Source organism: Notechis scutatus, chromosome 1 (assembly GCF_049901735.1).
Source record: "Notechis scutatus isolate UNSWTSFEM ecotype Mainland chromosome 1, rNotScu1.2, whole genome shotgun sequence".
NCBI classification, from domain to species: domain Eukaryota; kingdom Metazoa; phylum Chordata; class Lepidosauria; order Squamata; family Elapidae; genus Notechis; species Notechis scutatus.
In genome coordinates, this window is record NC_142009.1 from 83,829,399 (window position 1) to 83,842,791 (window position 13,393).

General features: G+C 37.3%; 1 protein-coding gene across 1 annotated transcript in view; it reads right to left on the minus strand.

The window, feature by feature from the left end:
- Positions 1–13,393, minus strand: part of SCAF8 (SR-related CTD associated factor 8) — a 165,919-nt gene that overhangs the window by 33,438 nt on the left and 119,088 nt on the right. The gene's annotated exons all lie outside the window — the stretch shown is intronic.

Sequence of the window (13,393 nt, forward strand, 5' to 3'; positions counted from 1 at the left end):
CAGTTCCCTTTCTCCAAAACAGCCAGTCCAGTCCTTCCTCCTAATACATATTTGAAAATCAACTGTTTTTCTAACAGTTTTAGTTCATAATGCCAAGCATAATTTGTTTATTCAGCCAAACACATTTTACCTTTTTCAAGTATTTAAATAGTTTTTTCACCATTTTTAGGCATTCATCTATCAAACTGCTTCCAAACATTAAATAAGTTTTAAAATGAACAGTAAGATCCTTTAGAATTATTAGCTTAGACTTTTTCCTTACAGTTTCTGCCCACATCCTGTTTCCTTTTAAACGGGTGGACCCTCAGCTATGGAAGCATTTGCTAAATGTAGTTTAAAAAGCACCAAATGCTTTGCTAATGAATATAATTATCCAGCTACTTTTGAGAAATGTATTTCAAAAATGGCTGTTCAAGAAACAACTCATCAGCTAGGCTTTTTTATCACCAATCTTTCTGTCGTGAAAAAAGGAAATTATACTGGACCCACACTCAAATTGTAGCTATTCAGGTTTGCCCACAAAACTGAACACAGATTTATCAAACCCAAAAATTATTTGTAGAGAATTTTATTTATGAAGGGCACTTAGATCATTAGGATTAGTGACAAATATCCCAAGACAAATAAGTGAAAAAATAATTTGGTAAAAAGAGTGGTATGTTCTTGAAGCAAAGCAAAGACTCACATTTATACTTGCTTTATGTGTGTGATCCTACCAGCAAGTTACATTAATAGTTATTAAATTGCATTCATTGTAAAAGATAAAAAGAAAATGCTTCAGGCAGTTTACAGTCTCAGTATTACACTCATTAAGTACATCTATTTTTATATGTATCTATGTGTGTGTATGTGTATATTTTCATGACAACAATAATAGAAATAGAATAAGTGGGATTACTAAAAAAGACCAATACATCATCTTAAGAGATCACAAAGACTCTAATGTAAGATCAAACCAAATGATTGCTAATTATGGGGGGGAAAAGTATTTTGAGCAAAACAAAACCTTCCAGAGGAACTGATAAAAGGTAAGGGAACTCAACAGCTACTTAAGAAGCCAGATTTGAGGGGGGAACTTTATTTTTATGTATTTTACTTATTTTGTTGAGCATGTATTAGATAACAGATATAAGTATAAACATGATTATTAATACATGAAATGGGTAAAAATAAAAGGGAAGATTAGGGCAGGGACAGTAGGCACATTGGTGCACTTATGCACACCCCTTAAAGACCTCTTAGGAATGGGGTGTGGTCAACAGTAGACAGTCTAAGGTTAAAATTTTGGGGGTTTTGTGAAGAAACCACAGAGTCAGGTAGAGTATTCCGGGCATTGACCACTCTGTTGCTGAATACATATTTCCTGCAATCGAGTTTGGTGCAGTTTACCTTGAGTTTGTATCTATTGTGTGCTCGTATATTGTTGTGGTTGAAGTTGAAGTAGCCATTGAGGGTAGGACATTGCAATGGATAATTTTGTGTACTATGCTTAGGTCGGACCGAAGTCGGCATAGTTCTAAAAACAATATTAATGTATCTTTGCAAGTTATATAGGTATGAATTTCGTTATATATTCAATCTGATCTAAAAAGTCCCTTTTCACTGTAACAGATATCCTATCACAGTGATGGCTAACCTTTTCCTCATCGCGTGCTGAAAGTGCCTCCACCCATAATGCAATGTGCGCATGACCCCCCCGCCCCTGCGTGTGCACATGTGACCCCCTGCACCTGTACCATGTGCCTGTGCATGTGTGTGCGACCCCCCAACCCCCACCCCCTGTGCATATGTGCGCATCTCTCACACACGTTTCCCCTGCACATGCGCAGCAGATACCCGACAATCAGCAGGGTGGCGGGGAGATGTGCACATGCGCAGTGGCGCTATTCCGGGTGACCTCTCGCATGCCGGCAGAAATGGCTCTGCATGCCACTTCCGGCACACGTGCCATAGGTTTGCCATCACGATCCTATCACATTCAGATCTTAGTAACCCAAAGGTAAAAGATTTGACTCTACAAAAGTGATGAGTAAAAGCCACAGCAACAACCAGTTGGTCTGTTTCTACACAGTACCATATTTCAGTCAAGTCTTTCTCTGGTCACTGATAAAACTTACAAAGAATACTGTTCGTGGGGAGGGAGGTTCTAATAAAAATACATTGCATGAAGACACAATATGGTTGTTTGTCGTTACGTTAGAATTTGTCAGAAACAGCCACTTTAGTTCATATGACGATTTGTTTTTCTTTCACAGTGATTGATACAAGTTATCCAAGAACATTAATTAAACTATAAGATAAATCAAATCTTTATTACTATCATAGACCAGCACACCAAAGGTAGCCCTTCTTTTAACTGTTTTAGTTGTGGGTACTACTTATAAACGCTATGTGCTTAGAGCTCAAAGCACTGTTAGAGACCTCACACGCCCACTTTACAGTCTGTTTCTGTTGCTCCCCTTTGGAAGGAGGTATTGAAGTATTAAACTCGCAAGATTTGCTTTTCTCGCCATGTACATCTATACATCTGAACTAGACTATGTTGTTTCTCTGTGTTATATAGTATATGTGGGTATATGCATAATTTTATATGTATTTATTTTGTCATGTTTACATAGTGTATATTGGAGGTGATGATCCTTTGAGAGCTGTATGCAACGAAATTTCAATTTAATGTATGCTGATCAGTGTATATTCAAAATGACAGTAAAGTTATTCTAAGTCTAACTGGTTATTTATTGTATGCTGCCCAGAGCCGCATCTGTGAGATGAGTGGCTGTATAAATCTGATAAAGAAATAAATTTACAATAAATGGGGGGGGGAATACCAGAACAATACCTGAGTGTTTGTTTTCTATGCCGTATGTACAAATTATACTTTATATAGGCAATGAGTCATTTGCTCTGGTTCCTTCTTCTCCATATTGTTTGTAGTAATAAAATTGATGGCATCATCTTTTTATTTCTCTGTCCAAATAAACCAGCTTGATTAATAAACATTTAAAGAGCTAAATGAATTTTTTCATTCCATATCCTCTGAGTCACTCTCCAGTTGGCAAGGCACCTGATACTGCTGGAATCGTCTTACATGAAATTGACATTAACACTCCTGTTTTTGCCAACTTATTAACATTTAGCTCCTTGTTGTCACAGATCTTTCTTTATACCATTTTAAAATAAATGACTGTTTTGAAAGTGAACATTTCTTTCACAGTTCAGGAAGAAGTATAACTAACAGATATAAATCTGTAAACACACTTTTAGAAGTAAGGGGGTAAAGAGTTGTCAATGAATATTGATGGGGAAAAGGGCTGTGTGACAATACACCTGGCTTTTTTGCCTATGGTTTAAAGAAAAGACTGTTGAAATTAAAGATTAAATTATCTCATGCTCACTTGCTCCCATTATAGAGTTGCCTGGAGAAATGCAATCATGTATTCCAACATCATTCAAGTGTATAATAGAGCTTAGCCATGCTATCAAAATTAGATCTCCCTGAAGCAATTATAACACATCATTGTCAAAGATCGCCATAACTCTGAACTGGGTATCCAAGACAATGGATCTTGGATACTGGTTTCCTTCTTATAACTAAGATGCTAACTACAAAAATCAATAGAGACAATTGTCCTTTTCTAGTGGAGTCAAACAATATAAGTGAAGGCCCCTGAATTTATGTCAGGCTGTAGAAAAAGTCACACTGCTTTCCTAAAACATATACTAAAACATAAACCAGATGTTACACATAGTACAAATCATCAACATTGAGAGGTGCACTGTAACATGACAATCCTGAGTAAAAGCAGTGGAACTTGTTTGCCTCATGGGCACACATATCAATTAGTTCCCAAAAGAGACAAATCTTACATGCAAATATGAGAATTACTTTGTTTTGCACATGGCAGAGTAACAAAGAAGAATTTTGCAAATGGGGTCAGGATGATGAATAAGCCAGGTCCTTAATCTGTACCCTAAAGCTAATTAGCTTTTAGATGAGCAGTGTGGTGTCTAATGTGGCCATCATGCTGCTTGTCAAATAAAAACAGCTTCTATTCTTTGTGAGCAGTAATTTTTAGAGCCCCATTTACTTTCCCACTGAATATTTATTATCTTGGATAAAATATATTGCCAGCCAATATTGTTTGGTTCTGCTTCTATCAGAGCATCTGTGGGGGTTTTTCTCTCCCTTTCCCAAATATCATATATGATAAATGAGAAAAAGCAATGAGCAGCTTTATATTACAATGTAGGCACTCAGCCTCTATATACTGAATGGTGATAAGGAGGAGGATATATAAACTGCTTAGGCTATACATAAAAATATACACCTGTTGGCCGTTTGTTTTGGATGCCAGTACAAAAATGCATTCTGACAGCAGACAAGAAAATTTAGTTGGAAACTGTCATAGCTTCCCCAATATATGTTTAATCTGCCCACACTGAATATCTGACAAGTAATTCTGTATATACAGTTCATATATAGGGGAATGCCATTCCTACAATTTATCAGCACAAGATGTAAACATTCCTGAGTGGTACTTACACTGAAAAACTGCTGTGTTCCTAGGTAATTCTTCAAGCATGTTTTAAATTTGATGCTAGAAGGGATTTAGAAAAATAAGGGTAGCTTATTACTGTATTCTCCCAAGTAATCTGTTTATAATATCGGAGGTCTTCTTTGTTTTAGAAGATGGTAACAGCTGATGGATCTCTCTGGTTCAGAAGCTAAACAGGATTGGGCTTTATTGGACAGAAGACCACCAAGCAATCCCCATGCCTGTGAAGCTAGATTGGGAAGCCATCAGCAACAGCAACAACAAAAAGCCACAAATCCCACAACTGTTGTATTGTTGGAAGAAACTGCATGGATGTATTTCTGTGGATTATGTGCCATCAAATTGTTTTCTACTCCTAGCAACCATATATATTTTTTCCATTACAAGTGAAAAATATCTTATTTTTACAAACAGATAAAAACTTACCAGAAGAGCCCACTGTCAACAGATTCACTCCTGCAAAGAACCTAATCCAAGAAATGTTGCAGTGTTCAGTAAATTTAAGAAATTTATTAAATTTAGGAAAATACTCACAGCTCTTTAATCCATATACAAATACATCTAAAAATCCACTGCAAAAACAAATTGAACAGCTGCCCACATTTTAGTTATAACAAAAAGGACAAGTTAATAGGAAAATGAACTCAGGAGTGATAAACCCAGAGTTTATTTAGTGTAAGTGTATTTTTAATTCAACTTCAATAAGAAAATACGATTAATTTAAATTGTGTGCAATTTATACTCACTTTTTTCCCTTTTTAAATACAGAAGAATCAATTCCAAAAAAATATTGTCATCTTTTTAAAGCCACTTTTACATTGAAAAAATAATTCAGAGGGCACTAAAAATAAGTAGTTGTACATTAGTAGCTACTGGTTTTTCTTGGCAGGATTTTAGTCTCGCTAAGTGTAAAAATCAACCCCATGGTTACTGGGTAATTAGTTAAGCGATGAGGAATGGCAACTAACACTCAGAAAATGAAATTATTCAGGAACACAATTGCCCCATCTGTTCTGCATATTATAGATTCAAGAATAAAGGGTGCTCCATGTAGCATTTTAGATACACATCTTTCACTGGATGACCCAAAGAGCCAATTATTACAAAGCCTTTTCAAGTTCTACCAATAGAATCTATTACTCTAAGTAAGAAAGTGGTGGCATTATTGAAGGTTTTATATCTGAGAATAGGGGTATGACGTGAATGGCAGGTTTAATTTGGGGGCTTGTTATTCAGAGAAATTAGGGTTTGTTGCTGAATTTGAGCAGTGCAATTTTAAGCCTGTGGATAAGAATGGAAATTGGAGCATTTTGCCTCCCCATTTCTATCATTTTAGAGGAAGGAAAATGAAAGCCCATACCACAGAAGCTGCCCAGTATCAAATTTCAATGGTGCAATCTCAGGATGTTGAGCTATAAAATAAATGCTAGAAACCATATAGATTGTGACAGTTGCCTAGCCCCGCATTAAGCCATGATCTTAAAGCATTAAACTATCATGTATCAATGATAGTTTATTTTATTTATATTTATCAAATGTATTGGCTTGATACAAACTAAATGGGTTGGGCTCACGTATCATTCAAAATCAAACAATTGCCTGGCACAAAACAGGAACCAATACAATCTGTGTTGGCTGCAGAGAATTCTCTCCAGGTGTGACTACAGTTTAAGGTAGGCCAGGTCAGAAAACAGAATTGTGATTTTTTTTGCTGGTTTCTGGTTTTTTGCTGGTTCCTGGGAATGGGGTAACTTAACGACTGTAGTGTTTGCTTAACCACCACCATGAAAAAGGTCAAAAAATTACTTCCAGTCGTGTGGTTCCCTCAACTTCTGAAAATAATGACTTATGACCAGATTTTCAATTATGATCGTAAGTCAAGGACTACTGTAAGAACTATTGAAACTCTAGAGATAAAGGAAGGATAAAAACAGGTATGAGATAATTCTTTGAAATTTGCCCATTTTTTAAAAAATCAGAATCAAATCAGAATTTTAAGTTCAGAATTATAAAAGCTAATGCTTTCAAGTCAAATTCAACCACTGTGAATGATATAGATTACAACCATGCAATTTTCTTGGCAAAAGAAGAAAAGTAGCTTGAACTTCTTTCTTCCAGAATATTGTCTACTAGCTCTATACCCATGCTTCACTACGAAATTATGTGATCAGGCTTAGTTTTTGGGAGGAAAATGAGGGGGGGGTGCTGCCTCTGCCTACCAGCATCCATTGGTATTCATCTGGCTAACATCCTGTCAGTGTATGAGAGAGTTGGGGGCTGTTTGGAAAGTGAAACAGAAGGAGACAGCAAGGAGCCTGGGCATGGTTTAACTCTACTGTTCTGTACTAAAGCTGGTTGCTGCTTTGAAACTAAAACTGAAACTCCTCTGCTCTGTTTGTGTTTTGCATTTGGAACAGATTTATTTTCAGGTGGGGAGGGGGAATAGAACTCCTTAGCATCAGAGCATGTTAATAATAATATATGAAATACTAATGCTCTGATGTCATCCTTTCTTAGTGAGCACCTAAAAGCCAAGAGGAACATACATGCCAAATTCCAAGTTTGTAGGCTTACAGTTCTGGAGATTTTGTGAAGATACATGAGTGGTATTTCGCTTTTATACAGTATATATAGAAGATTTTCAGAGTTCACTTTAGTTTTAAAATATGGGTACAAAGAACTTATATGGCCATATTTCAGTCATCTTTAATTACCACTTTGTACTGTTATAATCAGATGTTTCATATCATGATTTATTCATTATCATAATTGTTCCAAAATTGAATGTGGCTCCTTAAATTAATATGGACTTGTCCTTAGGAATGAAAATCGACACAGATTTTTTTTTTAAATTTTTTTATCATAATGGAGTTTCATCCAAAAATAATGGATTTGTTTTTACTGTTCATGTTCCATTATGAAACTTTATCTGAATTGATGTTTCCTGGTCTATCGGCTAATGCAGCAAGCACAAATTACTTCCTTAACTTCCATGACTTAAATAAGCTTGATTGTATTAAATTACATTAAGAAAAATATAGTAATATATTCTTCAAATTAAATGCAAAATAAATAAAAGCCATCCTTCTTCATGTTAACTTTAATCAAAATTATCAAACTCAACATAAATTTATTTTATCAAATGAAAACCAGCAGTATTCTATAATAGTTTTTAAATGATTATTGAATTTTTACAAAATGTAATTCAACTTTATAGCAAGATTGCATGTAACATTTTATGTACATCTGATTTAGTTATTTAAAAATAACATCTCCAAATCTTAGCATTGTCACATATAATGTGCATACAGTAGTCCTCGACTTACGACAAAAATTGAGCTCAAAATTTTCACTTCTAAGCAAGATAGTTGTTAAAGGAGTTGTGCCCCATTTTATGACCTTTTCTGCCTCAATTGTTAAGTAAATTAGTAGAGTTGTTAAGTGAAACATACAGTCATTAAGCAAATCTGGCTTTCCCCATTGACTTGCTTGCAGGAAGCCAGCTAGGAAGATTATAAATGGTAATCACATGATCACAGGACAGTACAACTGTCAAAAATACATGCCAGTTGCCAAGCAACCAACATTTGATCACATGACCATGGGGGTGCTGCAACAGTTGTAAGTGTGAAAACCATTTATAAGTCAGCTTTTTCAGTGTCATTGTAACTTTGAGCACTACACGAATAAGTAAGTTGTGGACTACCTGTACTTCTAAGATAGGTATCTTCTGAGTTCAATATAATAAAAATGTGTAGCAAAATGTTAGTATGTTGTCTTTATATAGACCTTTATGATTTCACAGTTCTTAAAATGTTCAATATAAGGCACATGTATGTTCAATCAATATCAGAATCTTCCTCCCCTCCTTCATAATGTTGGCCCTTTAGTCAAACTGATCCTACAATGTCTTCACTGAATGTACAGATTGTGTTTAATTTTGATATTTATATTATATATTCCTGCTCACTTTCAAGTTCAAGAGGAAATCATGAGACAACATTCCCCCAAATTCTGTTACACAGAAGTGGCAGACAATTCTCACTTCCTATTTTAACTTACATATGATGTTCATTTATTCACTTGATTCTAATTAAAAGTGAAGAAAACATAAACTTAAAGTTTAATCTGTTATAATCTTCAAGGTAGTTTGTTTCATCATATGGCAAAAAACCCCACTAATTTGGTTAGGGGTCAGGAAATTTATTTCAGTTCTAGAATCGAGAAGTCTATAAATAAATGTTGATTATTCTTGCTTTCCAAACAGTTTGACTGAGATGTGACAAATTACACAGAATCAGGGTACCACACTTAATAGGGAGTTAAGAAATCATTGTCTCTTAAATCTGTGCAGGCAACACATTAAAAAATGGTCTGCAATTTTAATTAAATCGCACATACCCATCCTTATATGAATAATTCCATTGCCAAGATTCAGTTTTCAAGAAGAGAAAGTGACAAATGTTTCCTTTGCAACTCTCTAATCTTATTAAGAAACTTGCAAGTTGCAAAATGTTTCTGATTCAAATATTCAGGTAGTCCTCAATATATGACCATTTCATTTCCATTCAAAGTTATGACAGCACTGGAAAAAAATGACTTACGACTGTTCCTCATGATCAAAATTCAGGCACCTGGCGACTAGTATGTATTTACAGTAGTTGCAGCATCCTAGGGTCATGTGATAGTCACTTACAATCTTTCCAGAGGGGCCTATGAGAAGTAAAGTCAATGGGAGAAGACAAACTTTATTAACCATCTTCTGCAAAAAAAAAAAAAAAAAGTTGTAAAATTGGGCATGGCTCACTTAATGACCACATCACTTAGCAACAAAGGTTCTGGTCTCAATTGTGGATCAAGGACTACCTACAGCCCATATCTAGTTTAAAGTTCTCATATTAGAACTGGAAAATCCTAGAACATAAATTGGTCACTGCCTTTGAATGGTCTCTTGACCAGATTTCTTATACCCTAGAAGGGTCCCCAACCCTTGGTCCATGGACTGGCACTGGTCCGTGGCATGCAGTGGTGGAATTCAAATGGTTTTACCACCGGCTTGGTGGGTGTGCTTTGCCTAACGCCGGCGCGCAGCTTTCCTCACACCAGCTGAGACTTGCAGCGCCAATCAGCTGAGAGGATAAAAAAGAGAAAAGCGCGGGGGCAGGTGGGAGGGCTGATCCTGCATTTTCTCTTCTTTTTCCTCAGAGCTGATTGTGGAGGATTTCTTTCCTCCTCTCAGCTGATCATCGGAGGCTTTTTTAACTACCAGTTCGGCCAAACTGGTCCAAAGCAGTAACATACCACCACTGGTGGCATGCCAGAAACCAGTCCGCACAAACAAGCGAAGCCCCATCTGTGGGAAGCAGGTACTATGTGAAACCACACCCTCTCCAGTCTGCAGAAAAACCTCTCTCCGCGGAACTGGTCCCTTTTGCCCAAAGGTTGAGGGCCGCTGCCTAGAACCTCCCAGAATCTCAGATTACTATCATTGCTGAAACTCAGCAATTTTTCAAAAGAATTACCGGCGTGATAACACGCACTTTTTCCCCTGAAAATAGGGGGCAAATGATGTATGCGTGTTATACACCGATATAATGTTAAGAAGCCTTCGGTGAATGCTGCTGGGATCGGGGATCAAGGACACAAATGAAAGAAGGGGAGGGAGGAAGCAACTGAAGCCTGTCCTTCTCTTTGGGTCAGCTCTCTCAGTCGCTCTCTCGCTCCTCCACCAGCACAGGAAGAAACTGCTTCAAAGAAGCGGGGGGCTTTTCCTGTCGCCGCAGCTTCCCTGAAGCGCCCGTTTCTCCCCACCCCACCCCGTCCGCCCGCCCGCCCGCCCGCAGTGCTCCGTTCTGCCTGCCTGCCTGCCTTCGTTAATGGTTGAATCGGAACAGCTTCGGCTGAGTAAAAGAGGCGAATAGTTATTATTCTCAGCCGAAGCTGCTCCCAAACAACCAGAAACTAAGGCAGGCAGAATGAAGATGCGTGTTATACGCCTGTGCGTGTTATACGCCGATAATACGGTAGCATTCACACACCACCTTCCTCCAACACTCCCCTCCAAAATATGATAGTTCAGTCACTAAAAACAACACTACAAAATTATAGTCCTTAGCAGCAAAAAGATGTTGTGGGTCATTCTAGGAACTATGACCAGCCACAGCAGATATCTTACAACAGACAGACACAGTACAATGTAGTTCAGGGTGTAAAACTCGATTTCATTGAGGGCCGCATCAGGGTTGTGTTTGACCTCGGAGGGCCAGGGAATGGCCACGGTCATGGTGGGTGTGGGTGGGGTGGGCGTGGTCATGGCAGGCGCGGCACAGGACTCGTGTTGTGGGCACCTGTAGTGGCCAAATGCTAAGGCAGGACTTCACTCACTCTCATTATAATGTCCTTCCTTCTCTCCTTTTCTTCTTTTACCTTCCCTCTTCATTCTCCTTTCTTCTTCCTTCCTCTCTTTCCTTATTTTTCCTTCCTTGCTCTCTTCCCATCTTTCCTTCTTTTTCTCTGTCTTTCCACTTCCCCTTTCTCCTTTCCTGCTCTTTCTTGCATGCTGAAATGCAAAAGGGGAAACATTTCTCCCTTTGTTTTGTTTTTAGTTTGTTTTGATATCCCTCCGCCAGAGAAAACTGGGTGTAGGGGCCGCAACAGCCTCCTGCCAGTGAAAACGGAGCTTCTTTGCTGTTTCCAGGCCGGTCCTATGGGACGGATCTAAGCACCCCACAGGCCGGATCTGGCCCCTGGCCCTTGAGTTTAACACTGATGTAGTTCATGCCTTTAGTAACCACTGTAAACGTTAAGGGCCTTATGCTTTTTATCTTTCAATAAAGAAAGGAAATTTTTTTTTCCTGATGCAATCTACAAACACCTTAGGGCACAACTTAGTTTTCTTAACTAAAAATCTACTGCAGAAATCTGAGACAAAACAAAACAAAAAAAAGAATGCATTAGTTTAAAATATGTGCATCTAGGATATCCTGGTCCCCAAGCTTTACAAAAAACAAGACTGGTATTTAAACAAGCTACATTCTGCAATTACAGGGTCTCCATGCCAGGAGAGACATTAGTCATTTGCTTAGTAACAAACCAAAATGAAATCCTTCAAATTTGGTTTTCATACAATGTCATTTTGTTTTATAACTAGATTTTTTCAAAGGTTTCTGTTTTTAAGACAAAATTATGCATAGTATTTAAATATACCACTTTTTCTATATATAGACTTCAAGTTACTAAAATAGCACTGCTTAAGCCCATGGGTGGAAACCCAAGAGTATGTAGAAATAGTTCAGAAATCTTATATGAATGGTATGATAAAATATTTCATTTTATGTACAAATGCAAAAGGGAACATCAGTATCCTATGGATTATAGCCATTTTTCAATTCACCTTTAGGCACAATTTCTGGAAAGTGTACTAAGTGTACTGATTTCGATGGAAGACATTTCTTAAAATTAAATTTTCAAGCAAACGTTCTAAAATCACAAATACAACCAAACTATAAACAAAATGAGAAATAAACACAATAGGGAAGTGGAGCTTGTAGCAAATGTTTTTTTAAAAATCAGTTTTGAACATACAGCGTAGCTGATCCAATCACTCCTATTGAATTATACCTGGAATCCAAATAGCAGCCAGTGCAGTTCTTCTAGTACAGGTAGTCCTCATTTAACAACTGGCTGCTTAACAACCATTCAAAGCTAAAACAGACTAAAAAAAGTTACTATATGACCTCATAATTATGATTTCTGGACATAACACCCCTGGTCAAGTGATCACATTTTGGGCAGTTAGCAACTGGCTCGCATTTAGAATCGGTAGTAGCATCCTGTGGTCACAAAACTGTGATTTGTGATTTTTTTTTTCAAATAGAAAATGGCAAAAAGCAGCAGTTGGATATGCTGGTCCCATTTAACAACCATGTGGTTTCCTAAACAACTGCATTTACAATCCTCATAAAAACAATTGTATAATCTAATCAGGTCATGACCACTTAACAAGCCCAATGACTTACAACCAAATTGCAGGACTAATTGTGGTTCTTAAGCAAGGACTACCTATAGTGGTATTATATGGGTGAATTAAGTTGCACCCATAACTATTCAAGCTGCTGCTATATAATCCTATGGTAGCTTTCAAATATCCTTCAAACGCAGCCCCTTGTAGAGCACATTGAATAAGTCACAATAAGTAACACCTCCTGTTCCAAGAAGATCATAACTCGCCACGAAATGAAGTTGTGCAAAAGCCTTCATGGCCACATCTGCCACCTGTTCCTCAAGCAAATGTGATCACTTGACCAAGAGTGTGTATGCAGTATTCATAATGAGGTCATAAGTAACTTTTTTTAGTCTGTTGTAGCTTTGAATTAATTAAGAATTAATTAATTAAGCACCCAGTTGTTATATGAGGACCACCTGTACTATAAGAACTAAGCTGGCTATTTGGCTTCCAGGTATAATTTAAGATACAAGAGTGATTTGATCAGCTATGCTGAATGTACAAAACTGATTTTTTTTAAATTGCTACAAGCTCCGTTTTCCTAATATGCTTATTTTTTGTTTTGTTTATAGTTTGCATTGCATTTGTGAAGATCCCCCAATTGCTAAGTGGCTGTGTTTGGGAAGCACAACGCCATCCAGAGCTAACAATGCAACTTCAGTAGAATTGCTTGGGATGGGGAAGGGCTCTAGCAGATCTTTTCACTAGGATCATGGATTCAACCGCAATTATCCACAACTGAACCAAAGAAAAGGAAAGATTCTAGCCAGATAGCAAGAAAAACAAAGATACCCTCTTCTTTAAAAATTAGTTAAAATATGTGTAGATTTGA